This window comes from Taeniopygia guttata, chromosome Z (genome assembly GCF_048771995.1).
Source record: "Taeniopygia guttata chromosome Z, bTaeGut7.mat, whole genome shotgun sequence".
NCBI classification, from domain to species: Eukaryota; Metazoa; Chordata; class Aves; order Passeriformes; family Estrildidae; genus Taeniopygia; species Taeniopygia guttata.
In genome coordinates, this window is record NC_133063.1 from 47,918,444 (window position 1) to 47,931,833 (window position 13,390).

The 13,390-nt window shown below is 42.2% G+C and overlaps 1 protein-coding gene across 14 annotated transcripts in view; it reads right to left on the reverse strand.

Moving 5' to 3' along the window:
- PDZD2 (PDZ domain containing 2) overlaps positions 1-13,390 on the reverse strand; it is a 201,269-nt gene that overhangs the window by 82,798 nt on the left and 105,081 nt on the right. The window lies entirely within an intron of this gene.

Here is a 13,390-nt window from a genome sequence, read left to right on the forward strand (position 1 = left end):
AAAGCAGAGACTGTACATGTCTATGCCAAGTAACTCTGCCATGGGCACCTCAATACAGTGGTATTTTCAATCCTCCTCGGCCACTGCAACCCTACAGCAGCCCTAAGGCTGCCCTCTGTCCTCATCCACCCCCATCGCTAGCAGTAAAACCCTGACAAACCCTCACCCACCCCAAAAGTCAGTTGGCATTTTGCCACCTGCCCTCTGCAACCAGGATTTCCTTCCGGGAGCACAGTAATGGCTCAGAGCCATTGCTGCTCCTTCACAGCCTTTTGAAAAGCTTTGGCAAGAAGAGCACAGTGTCATTTTTTAGAGACATGTCCCCGTTCATCGGGTGGCACAAGATTCTCCTTCCTGCCAGCCAGGACAGAAGCCCTTAGCCCTGACCCAGCACAGCAACAACTGCCCCAGGGACTTCCAGCTTCCACATTCTTCTCACTTAATACCAACCTTCTGCACCAAGGCTTTGGGTCCACCCCTTCCCTACCAGCCAAAATTAAAGCAATTCAGCGTAATACCAGCTTCTTTGAAGATAGAAATATCCAACACCACTATCATTTCCCCAAGGCCATTGTGATCAATGATAAAGTCAATTTGTGGGTCCCATTGGTTGGTGTTTACTCAGATGAGAAGCACCAAAACACATGCTCTCCACTGGCTGTGCTCATGGAAGTCACACACATCAGATAATCTCAGCAAATTGCTACTGATCACAAGAAGAGACACTTCAGCCACCACATGGTCCCAGAAACAAAAGACCCACATCCATTTTAATTGCCATTGTGCCCTGTATCCATGACAATAATGGCACCACCTCCATTATGCATAAGGAATGAGGTATTAAAAACAAAAACAGGAAAATGCCAAAACCAAAGGATGGGTACCTGTTGATTATCTCCTTCTTCTTTGGTGCTATCTTGATGCCAAGATGCTATTAACAGCTTCATCTGTTATATGCAAAATCTTAAAATTAGGCTGCTTCAGCCTTTACTCTGAAATTGTGGCAGTTGCTCTCCCAAGAACAATTTTCCTTTGTCTGGGATATGTTCTCTCACACTGATCAAATACAGAAACACATACCCACACAAAAATTCTGCAGTGTGATGGGCAATTGATTTGGTTGCCAGCTCACAGTCTGGGGCCTGGATGATTAGCACAATACATGTTTAATCTAAAGTACTACAGGACATAAAGCTTGGCATTAAATGCAGGACAATGATATAGATATTAATAAAAGTTATAGGATCTTTTAAAATATAACAAAATGGTTATCCTAACCACTACAGTTTTCAAAATTATTATCAAACTCCAATAATTTGATGAAATCTGATGTATTCTACTGGATTTTTCACTTTTGTTGTACACACATAAAATACACATACTCCATGCAGGTAAATAGAAAGCTTTTGACTACCTTGAAGACACTGAGACAGTACTACCTCTGTCTTCTCATCATGCTGTTTTCTGTTTCCAAACTCCTGTTTCATTTGACCTAGCAGCATCGCCCTGCTATAGCTGTTACTGCATTTTTCATGTAAGACGCTACATGTTCCCAAAACCAGAGCTGGCCTAAGCTGCCTGTGACATAGAAAGCAAGAGGGGACAAGGACAGTACTGTACTCACAAAGCCCTTCTTGTAGTGGCTATGACTAAAGTCCCTCACTTTGGGGAAGTTTTTGGCAAGGACTCTATGGAAATGTGCTGGCTAACAGCAGAAGAAGATGCTGTCAGCTCTCCACATGCCCCTAGCTCTTGAAAATGCCAGCCTACCTCCCAGTTTAGAGGTTAGCCCTCCTCTCCAAATGTTTTTCTCCTCAATCCCTCACAGCATTTTCACTTTTTTCTGCAAGAGAAGAGAGGCATAAGTTCTTTTTTCTCTCTCTAGTTCTGAATAAATCAGCAGATGTCAGGGTTTCAAGACAGCCCCTTGCTCAAGCAAGGAGAACGCAAAGCCAAAGCAGGAGGCCAACTATTTCATCAATACTCTTTGATTTAATTAGCTTTGGACCAGGCTTAAAGTTGATGCCTTAGAGGAGTGCTACAGGCAAAATTCAGTTTGCATGAGGGATTTCTTTCATAAAAAAAGATCTAAACCTTGGAGGTACTGAGGACAATTTACCACCTAGAGAGACTTGCCTTCAGCAAAGCAACAATCATCTGACTGACTTAATAGTTGAACTCCTATAAAGAAAAGAGCTATCACACTGAACTTACTTATATATTTTGTGCCATTCCACTTTCATTTTTCAACTTATTTAATATATTCTACTTATCTTCCTTCTGTACCTTCCTAAGTCAGTTCTTTGGATAGGAGGCCAGTATTGCCCAACAGCCACCAGTGTAAAACTTCCAGCTCTCTCCCAAATGGGTCACAAAAGCCATTTGCTGCACATAAAAGCCTGTCACCTCCTCCAGTTTATTCAGTTTTATCTGAAAAATCAAGACTTTGATGCATATATATGAAACAGAGCTGTGAACAGCGCACACCGGTATCTACCATATTTTAAGGTCTATTTGCACTTGCCAATATACATATATTAATCCTAATGTATTGGATCTGGACCAGAAGCTAAAAGCCAGGACAATAAGGCTTGAAGTAGCAGTCTGGATTCAAGTCCAAACTTGGCAGTTTAACTCATATATAATCATCATTACTCAAATTCAGTGAAGGGAGGGCAGACCTTAAATCCTTATTAGATTTACTGACCTATTGATTTACTCAGCTTATTACTTTCTTTTGTACCTTTACAGATCCTGTCACAAAGAATTCAAATCGGAGCTTCTTAACCTAAGGAAATTATGACTGCAGCTGAACACTTGCCTTATATCATTAATGACACCTCCAAGATGGGTCAAGCACCCCTGAAGACTCGAGTGTCAGACCCTGCATTTCATCCCAAGATGAGCAGTGAAGCCTGCAGTGCAAACTGAGTGAAGTCAGGAGCTGGCAAGTGTCTCCCCACCCATCCCGCTGCACCCTTTTACACACTACTCAATGTCTGCTAACATCTTTGGCACCCACATCACAGTTTGCTCACTGCTGGTCAAAAATATTCATGACAGAGAGCAATTAATGAGTTCAATGTGAAATAAATTAAATCAAATTATGACCTCACAGCATCGACAGTGCATTAATCTCTTACACCAAAGCCATGCAAGGATACAGCTGCAAGACTGGAGCTCTACAGGCACTTGCTGTGAATCCCCCCCTACAGACACTGAGGGCAAACCCATCTTTTGGATGCCCTCCACCTTGCAGCAGCCAGGACCACACACAGGTTGCATCCCTGAAACTCAGCTCCATCTTCCATCCATGAGAGGAGCACCAGAAGCAGACCTGCAGCTCCCAGCACCCAGGGCTGATCTTTAATCTTCTCACAGGAGGGCAGGCAAGGTGTGAACACAGGCCTGTGAACAGCTCTTGTCTCAAACACATGCAGAGATGAACTGACGCAAAGATGTGACAGAAAAAACAAAGGGACATCTGCAGCTCTGCCAGGGTCCTGACTGCCAGCCCTCCTTCCAAGTGATCAAGGGGAAAACTCCCAGATCCCACATGCTATGTGAAGTGTTGTTACTGGAGTACTTGCCAGTCTTAGTCTGACCAAAGTCTTCAGTGTTTGGAAAATGAGAAGCTCTTAAGCACCTCCAGCTCACCTGACCAGGGCTAATGCAGGTAGTCTTTGGGTCAGCTGGGCTCTGTCCTCACCAAATCCAGCAGCAGGAGAGCTCTGCCAGGCAGCCAACAAGGACTGCTGGTAGGAGACCCACCACGGCTACTGTCACATAAATGTGCCTGTGGTACAAGAGCAAACTAGGAAAGAATTATTCACCTTCCATTTTCAGGGTCACACATTATCTTTACTGCCAAACAGGTGGAAAGGTCAAACTACAACTAGGGAAAATGCAATTAAAGGAAAGCAAAAAAAAGGATACAGACTCTCCCTCATAACTAAATGAAGGTAATAAAAACAGTAACTCATACATGAAGTGAGAAATGGGGCCACTGGAGGAGGAGTCGGGGACCAGTAGTCACAGACAACCTGTGAAGTCCAGAGAACGGAGGAAAACCCGACTATTTCAGACTTGCCTAGCACATAAGAATTGCTTTTGTCTGCATTAAATGCTGCACTGCTTTCATCACCAATGTGACCAGCAGTTACAAAAGGAGAAATCTCAACAATAAAATGCTGAACTATGCCATGTCAAAAGGCTGCTGTCCCACGCCAGCAATATTCAGAGCTAGACCATGTTGCCCACTCACAGCCACTGTCTGCAGGACAGAACAAAAGCTGTGTCACTACCCTGTATGCAGAAGAAGAGACAATAGCTCCCATAAAGAGCTATGCAAAGCTTTTTAGTGAGACTTCTGGTCTAGGATCTAATCTGATCCACCCCTTAAAGCTTTAATCAGCTGTGCAGTCAGTTGGCACACCACCATTTTAGTATTAACCCTTTTAATTATCTATCTGAGCACTCTCCGCTAACCCCAGGAAAAAGGATACTAACCCCACACTGTCATCTGTACAACACATGAAGACATTTTGGTACAAGGTATCATGTCTGTATTGGAAATCAGCAGAAACTGCCCTCATCTCTTTAGGCTTTTCTGTATGCCTATTTTTACTCCACAGATCTCTTCAGAGCCTTGCTAGTGGCCAAGAAAGCTGCTTGACCACAGCAGCTGAGCAGGATGAGTCAGGGCACATGAATGTCTTTTAACCCCTCTGCACCTGTGCACTGAGAGTATTGGCTGCTCAGCTGAACACAGCTGGGATTAGTCCTCTCCCATGGAGGAAAACTCATGTGATCCCACAGCAAGGTCAAACTTTCCTAATTCTCAATACCCTTCAGCAAGGTTTAAGAGAAAAAAGAAAAAAAAGAGAGAGGGAGAGAGTGAGACAGACAAGCCCCAAACACAAGGTACACTCTTCAAATGACTGACAAAGAAATGCAGCCATCAGAGCACAAAACATGTTGTGATAGCATGGCACATAATATGATATAAATCGAGCACACATCAGAGCCTCAGCCAGCTTTATGCTTTGCAGAGCCCACAACTTTTGAATTCAATAAAATAATATGCACCCTGACCTTAATGCGGTCATCAACACTAAATAAAGCTAAGCACAGTTGTGCTCCTTTGATCAGTCTTTTCATAAAGGCAGTATAAATAGTGTTGCTGCTTTTCCATATCCTAAGAGGCTTTTACATTTGGAAAGTGTTACATGGGCACAAGAGGAAAATAAGTAGTGTTTTGTTTCTTTTTCCTTTTGGACTTTGTTGTTGTTTCTTTTCAAACTGTAGCAAGAAAAGTTAAACAATCAACTCCCAGTGACCCAAACAATGTGTTTACATAAGGGTTTACAAAATGAAAAAGCAAGTTACTCCACATGCAGATATTCTGTGGTCCTGCCAAGTGTCTCTACAGACTAATGTCCTCTGAGACACAGACTTGTGCTATAACGTTTCTGGCCAAAGCATTTGAATTTTAAAAGCCAAGTACAAAGAGACAGAACCACAGCCAGCTGTACAGCACTGATCCCTGGTGTGAAGCAAACTGAGGGTTTGGTTTGCGTGGGTCAGTGTTTCTGCTTCCTCGCCATCATTAGGAAGGCAGGGATGGACTTGACCATTCCTGCACCCTCAAGGATTTTAGCAGCCTTCTCCATTACATGGCCAACATTACCTCAAGGAGCATCCTGCATAGCCCTGTGGCTGTTAGCCAGGCAGGACTCCCATGCTAACCTGGTCCCTTAGCCGTGTTTAGCATAGTGTCTGCAAACTTTTGTCAGATCCAGCCTCTCCAGAAGCACCAACCCGCAGCAATGCCAGTCAGCTTAGGTCCTCAAGCTAAGCTGCTTTCATTCTATGTAGTCTTTCCACAGGTTTTCACAATGCCCCAGTAATTCAATTAGCACTAGCAATTAGAAAGGCATTCATCTTCTAGTTTTGAATCTTAAAACCAAATGTGGATGTGCGAGCTTTAGCCAAGGGGTTATAGCATGGGCTTGCACATGCTGTGCAGTAGTGCGACCCGGCTTTACCTCATTTAACTCATTTCTGCTAATAAGTGAAAAAAATTTCTTTCTGTAACAATTAATATTATAGCCATTACCCTTCCAGCTGATGCAGGTATGCTCCAAAAAGAAGCTGTTATCATGAAGATGGTATTTTAAAATATTACCATGAACAGAAAAGAAAGTTAACCACAGAATGGAGATGTTTTACACTTGCCATGACTAAATACACTGGCCTTTACTAGGGAGTATTGAAGCCTGTGACACTGCTTCATGTTTTGATCCAAGTCAAACACAGGCTATTCAGAGACCCAATAGAACACAATAGTGAAAAATCTTCAGATGCTGCAATACCACTGATCTTTAGAAAGTTGGGTAAATAATACAAATAATCCTGGGTAAATCACACAAAAAGAGCACATAAACAAATCCAGTTTACACATCTCAGGTACCTGAGTGGCCTGTCTACTTGGGCTAACTTGACATCACATCAAGGGTCTAAAATGAACATTTGAATCCTTTCCTGACCTAATGGCTTAAGGCAGCACCAAGGGAATATGGAAAGAAGTATTTCCCCTCATTTGTCAAATGGATCTGTGTTTTCATATTCTCCATCTTGTTTTCTCCCTTCTCCCTTCTCCATGAGTCCTCCATGCCCAGCAACCTCCCAGAGGCAGCCTGAACTCTCCTCTATCTGCAAAAAGTACCTTCAAGCCTCAACAAGGAGAGAAGAAGAGACCTTTTTACACAGAATGTGAGGGTCTAAAATGCAGTAACAGAAAAGATAACCAACAAAATATTTGAAGCCTTCAGTCACAGACTCAGATGAGAGGGGCTACATTGCTGAGAGTATTCCTGCAAACAGCAACTCAGCCACCAATTTAGATGAGAAAAATTATCTCAGGAGCAGAATTTTGGAGATGCACAGCCCCGAGAGCTGCCTGTAATGCCTTTTGGGACTTCACCCTCTGCTTGTAGGGAATAATGCTTTCAAAATGCAAGTCCCAAGAGGGTTTGATTTTTTTTTCCCTAAGAGCAATTTTTCCATTGTCAGTCCTTTAAAAATACTAACTTTTTTTATTTTTTTACAAAAGCTTTATAATCCTCATCTTTTTCATCTGAGTGGAAACCACTATACGACAGCTTTAAACTTTTCTTTCTTTAAACCCAGCACTCCCTCCTCAGCTATAATCCTCCTATTGGAAAGATCAGTTTGCAAGTCCTTGCCTCCAGGCAGCCACATCACAGCAGCAATTACAGATCCAAAAATCCAATCAAAACCCCTCATCTTTTAGATCAATGGCCATGACATTAATTGCACGACAATAACAACAAGAAAATTAAGTGACAATTTGAAGTTATAAACTCCTCCCAACTCTCATCATTCATTTTGGCTCCAAGATTCTTGAACTCTGAGGATGGGCCATCTTAAAGCACCAAAATGGCTTTGACATCAATGTCCCATTTTTAAACTCTCCCAGGCACACTGGCTTCTGAGATCTTTTGGACTTTTGATCACCCTCTGTCTCAGCCTGCCTTTTCCTCCTCCTTCCAATTTTATCCCCAATGGCAAATGTTTAATAACTACAGAGGCATACTCAAGTTCTTACATTTTCTCTGCAACATGATCTGAACAGTGTCTGTGTAACTAAAATGGTAGAATTTTAGCTCTAAAATTATAACTAAATTTTACCTCCAATTCTGTGAAATCAGAACTGAATAGTTTGTTGGTTTTTTTTGTGGGGAATAAAAAGATGGTAAGCTAGCAGTGCCTGAACTAAAAGCAGACTGATTTTCTCCTCAACAAAAATTAGGGGCATAAATTATTTGTATTTCAGGCACAATGCAGTCAGTACAATTTTGCTGTGGATTTGCTTTGTTTTGGATGAAAAACACAAACCCCTCCTTTTTTAAAAACTGCAGTAAAGTCAGAGGAATTGCTGCCATCCAGAACAAATCAATGACACACCCTGAAATCAACCAGTTCCAAGAGGAGAGCTTCGGTCAGTCTGCCATGATCACAGGAGAAAGCTGCAGAGTTCAGCTCAGGATCCCATTAGTCGCAGCTACGCTTCAGGTCTGCTTTTCTCTTGTAGAAAATACAGGGCAGAAAAAAGCCCCTATGGAGTTCTCTGTCTATTCCCTGCTTCACAGTACATTCCAGGCCCAGAAATTTTCGCTTCTATAGCACAAATAATCCCCCATCAGTGCAGTGTCATTTCTAGAAGCACCCGGCACAGGCAAGGCTCTCCTAGGTGTGTTCTTCCCTGCATCCACCAGGAATCAGGGCTTCCCCGGACTGGAAAAGCATGGTAGCTCCAAGCTATACACCCAACCTGCAAAAGCCCTGAAATCACAATAAGTGACAAACTAAAGTTAATCCCCACCATCCAAACCCTTAAAATTACAGTTTTCCAAATACTTTTTTTTTTTTAATTGAGCTACTGATTTGCACTGAGGTTTTTCCTCACAGAAAACAGTAATTAAGCAAAGAGGGAAAACATTCCTTTGAAAAAAGAAGTAAAATTCTGGAAAGGAAGAGCATGAGATACTGACACAGTTGTTTGAAAGTTCTCTCCCAATACACATAACACAGAAGCCAACTCTTACTTTCACAGTACTGCCCATTTGGAAAAATGACCAAAAAATGGGGAATTCTTTTGCTTTCTTATTTTTACTTCTTTCCTTGTTCTAAACTCTTATTTTTTTCCTTTCCTAGACAAGAAGGTAGTCTCATTCTGCATTGCTGACCCAACCTCACTCTAACTATATGGCAGACAGCTGCACGCCTTGTTGGATCTCTTCCAGGCATCTCAACAGACAGCACCAGCACCACCCCATAAACACACCCCCTCCCCAGAAATTTGTTTTGCTAATTATTAATCTGTTTTCAGAACAGACAGTAATCAATGAGATGTAATAAACCTACACAAACCCTGTACATCACAACCTTTTGTGATGTGTCAAAAAGGCACCCCAATGACACAAACAGGAGCTGGGAACATCATGATACAGACTGCACTTGTGTACAAGCTCGAGTGTCCAAGCTGGCTTTATACACTCCAACCACAAGTGTATGGACTTGCCCACAGCATCACTTATTCTGCTGCCTCAAGCCATAGCTTAGCAAGAAAGTAAATCTAGTCCTGAGTCCTATAAAATAAGCATAAAATTGTGCCAACCACTCTATGCAAAGGGCCAAGTTACTGCAGCTACAGAACCCAAGTCTTCATTTTCAAGTGTCATAAAGTAATCCAAATATTGCACTGGGTTTTCTTGCACATCTCTATTTAACTAGTCTCTTGTGTACATTTTCATGTCTTTTACATGACAAATTCAAATTTAATTGAAAATGAAGCTAGTAAACAACTATTAGAATCTAGTTCCAAAAACAGCTTCCATAAGCAGGTATGGAAAAAGGAAACAATTCAGAAATCCTGAACAAGATCAGTACCCAAGTGGGAAGAGATGTCTGTATTTCTTTATCCATGAAGTGAAGCATTATTTGTAGTGCCTTCAAATTTTGTTTGGTACATCGAAGTCATCAAGCATCATAAAGTCCCACAAAACTTCCAATTCTTCATCTCAGCTCCTTGTCACATCATCATCCCCTGCACCTTACACTTAGCAACTGCAAAGCATCTTACGCTTCAGGTAAGATGCAATAGCTGATTTAAAAGCTTTCACCATCAAACAAAGGACATGCAATGAATACAAAAGTGGGGAAGCAATTAATATTGCTGAAGACATGTTGAAACTTCCAGCTTTTTATTTGATTGTCAAATGGGGTCTAGGCAGCTTTAGTCAAAACATCTTTGTGCTTGTACTCTAAATATCAAGTACATGTAACTAAATCTAACACTTAAAAAATCATCCCTATACTCTGAGCTAGAAGTATAATCACAATGCATCTGGCATTTAAGTAAAATAACCATTAGCACAGGAAACACACAGCATAAAAGCACCAGGTAAAGAAAAGACAGATGAATGGAGAGAAGCAGCATGGGATTGGATTTAATGCCATGTTTACTAGGGATCTGCTGCACTGAGAAATGTAGAGGACTTAATCTGGCAGGCTGAGCTACAGGATTAAAAATGCTGGCTATGACTAAAAAAGGGAGATTTAATTATCTGACTTAATTGGATAAGGAGGAAAACCAGCTCCAGTGTCAAGAAAGCAGCAAAATAAGAGCAGCTAGGACACCTACAGAGCTCTCAAGGCTTGAAGGGTTTTTCGTATTTCCCATAAAAACATCCAGGTATCTATTTGTTAACTAAAGCAATAGAAAGGAACACTAGGATTTAAAAGGAGAAACATATTACCCAAGATGAATTGGATTAAACCATACCAAGACTACAGATTAGCATGAATTAGCCTCTACTGTCAACAAATCCTGGCAACACTCCAGCCCACCATCAGCAAACAACTCCATAAAATTTCAAGTCACATTCACAATTATTAATCAAATCACATCGGCAGACACAAACCAATCATTGGAAAACTATCCTCCCCAAAGCAGACATCATGCCCAACCCCACTGACTCATGAAATGCCCTGCAGCAGGTCATTTGAGGGGTTTGTGCCTCAATAAAGTAAGAGCAATATTTTTGTGCCTTCATACTAATTGCCACTTTAGATCTGTAGATGAAAACCACTATGGAAGTGATTACTAATAAATCACACCATGATATTCATAGCCCAAAATTCACTTTGCTCATCACTCAGCAGTGAAAAAGAGTACTTTCCTTTTAAGTGTAATCCAATTTGTTGTGTCTCTTTTCACAGCAGCCACACTTACTTTCACAGTCAGGGAGGGCTCCCATGATGTCCTTCTCATCATTGCACACCATTCAAACAAACCCATGCCCATGGGCCCCTACAGGGACATAACTGACAATTCTTTCAGCTTTCACCAGTCCCCGCACTGGGATGTAATGTAAATGTATGTCCCACACAGATGTGGACTTGCCCATGGCCCCAGAGCCATGAGGAGATAAGAAACAAGCAAGTATTTCACCAACAAACTGCGCTCAGCTCTCAGCCCTTATTAGTCCACATGCTAAACTGGATTACCTAAAGCTGGATGCATCCCTCTGCTCCACACAGGTCACTAGCATTAGCCTTGCTGTGGAGAAACCTGTGACAGGATTACATCGACTGCCTGAGGCCACTCAGCAAACCCACCACAGAGCTGAGAGCAGAAGCAAGATTAGGACAAGCAGAATCAATGCCATCATGGTGCTGTGCCTGTATGCTTTTGCACTCCCATCCATGTGCCATGGCCATGCAGCTGCTCAATCAGCAAATCAGGAATATGATCCAATTTAAAAAAGCAGCCTCCCAGGGATGTGGGAGAGTCCATATTGCTGGAGGTTTTCAGGATGTGAACACACAGGGTGCTACATAGAAAAGCTCATCCAGTCTCCTATTCCCATGAAATGTTTGACTAGATGATGTCTAAAGTTCACTTCCAGACTGGGATGATGTATGAAAAACTAATCTGGGAGTGTAGCACAAGGGGCTTGTTTTCAACAGCACTAGTCCCTTGACCTGTTTGACCAACCACCCATGCCAAGAGTGGCATCAGCACAAGGGCAGGGTGAGAAAGCATGACCATGATCAAGGTAAAGGGAGGAAAAACATGATATTCCTGTTTCCCTCTGAAAGACTTCTCAGGAGGCTCCAGGAAGAACACCATGTGCTAATCCATACCCAAGTTTCTAGAGGAAAATAGTAAGTGTCCTAAGAGACCTGAACATTGCTTTCACCAAACAACTGCTCTCCCACTTGTGCTGCTTGCAGATATCAACCACCGCCTCCCGACAGCTGTAATTTACTGGGACATCAGCCGGCCCTTTGTGGTAGGCAAGGGAAACTGAAGCCTCCCCACTTAATTGCCTGTTTTTCTTCAAACTCAAACCTGGTTGGCTAGTAGCATCTCACAAAGATTTCCAAACTCAAGACACAGATTTAGTAACACCTTGCCTTGCTAAAACACTGCTCAGTTAAGAACAAGGCACTGCTGGAGGAGTTCCTTAAATGTAAAAGCCTGTTTTGCTTCCTTTCCTAATTGATCCCAATGACCCGATTCCCAAGAAATAAGATGTTCTCTTCACCAAAGGTCTGAAATTTGGGTTGAGGAAGCATGAGTCAGATCAGATGCAATGAAACATCCACAGCTAATTAATAGGCTGCATCTAGCTTTCCTCTCATTAAAAAAAAAAAAAAAATTCAACAAAAAAGCAAACTCTACACCATGAAAGAGAAAACATTTGGATTAAGGTTTTAACAAGGTCCTGCCATGCAATTGCCCATGAGCGAGCGCCCCAATCAACAAAGCCAGGCGTGGCCTCCTCTAACCACTTTTAAACTATTTTTTCATAATTAAAGAGTGGCCACAAGAGCTCACCTGCACACTGTGCCTGTTGTGCATATGTACATGACTGGTTGGCACACCTAGAGATCACCTTGCTGATCAGACCTGCAGGGAATTAGGTCTAAGAACATGCAGTTCACAAGTCACTGCAGCATGTCCAGGCATGAGCTTCCTGACCCAGCCACGAGGTTAGTGGCATCGAGCACGTGCTGCTGCAAAGCAGCTGAGACGCCCTGGAAAACACACCCTGAATCCAGGCCATGTGGGTAAGTCACAATGTGGAGCACGCCCGGTGCCAGGGAAGGACAGAGCTCTGTGCTGGCATAGCACATAAACACTTCTCGGTGCTTACACACGTTTTAATGTGACTCTCACTTAAACTAAGCAGTTCCCAGGGGAAGGGGAGAAGGGGACACTGCACCTTATATCCTAAATTGCAAAGGAGATCAAAAGCACTTCCTTGGTTTAATTTCTGCGTCTCATTAATCCACCATGAATAATCGGGAGCTGCGATGTTGAGAGCCATGCAGATAAATATCTGAGCTGCTTATGGAATTGGAACTGAGAGCAAAATCCCATTCCAAAGCTTGGACTGAGTGATTATATGTTTCAAACGTCACTCAAGAAGGTCTAGAGATATTTCTTATACACAAGGTCAGACTAAATGGAAACAACTGCCCTTCAGACCTGACAATCTCTCTTTTTGCATACCCTTTAATTTCTGTCCCTTTCTCCTTACAATTTTCCTCTGTTTCCACTAGTGGCTCAGTAGAAATAATCAGGATATTTATGACAATTCAGCTTAGATCAGCTAATTCATTTTATCCTCCAGGCTAGAGGAATCACTAAAGACTAGAAAATTCAGAGATGTCATTTGTCAAAGGCATTTCAAGTGAACTTATTGTATAGATACAAAGAGCTTATCAGGTGTTTCCCAATGGAGAGGCTACAAGTGGAGATTGATTTTCCCATTATAATACAATGCCATTTAAT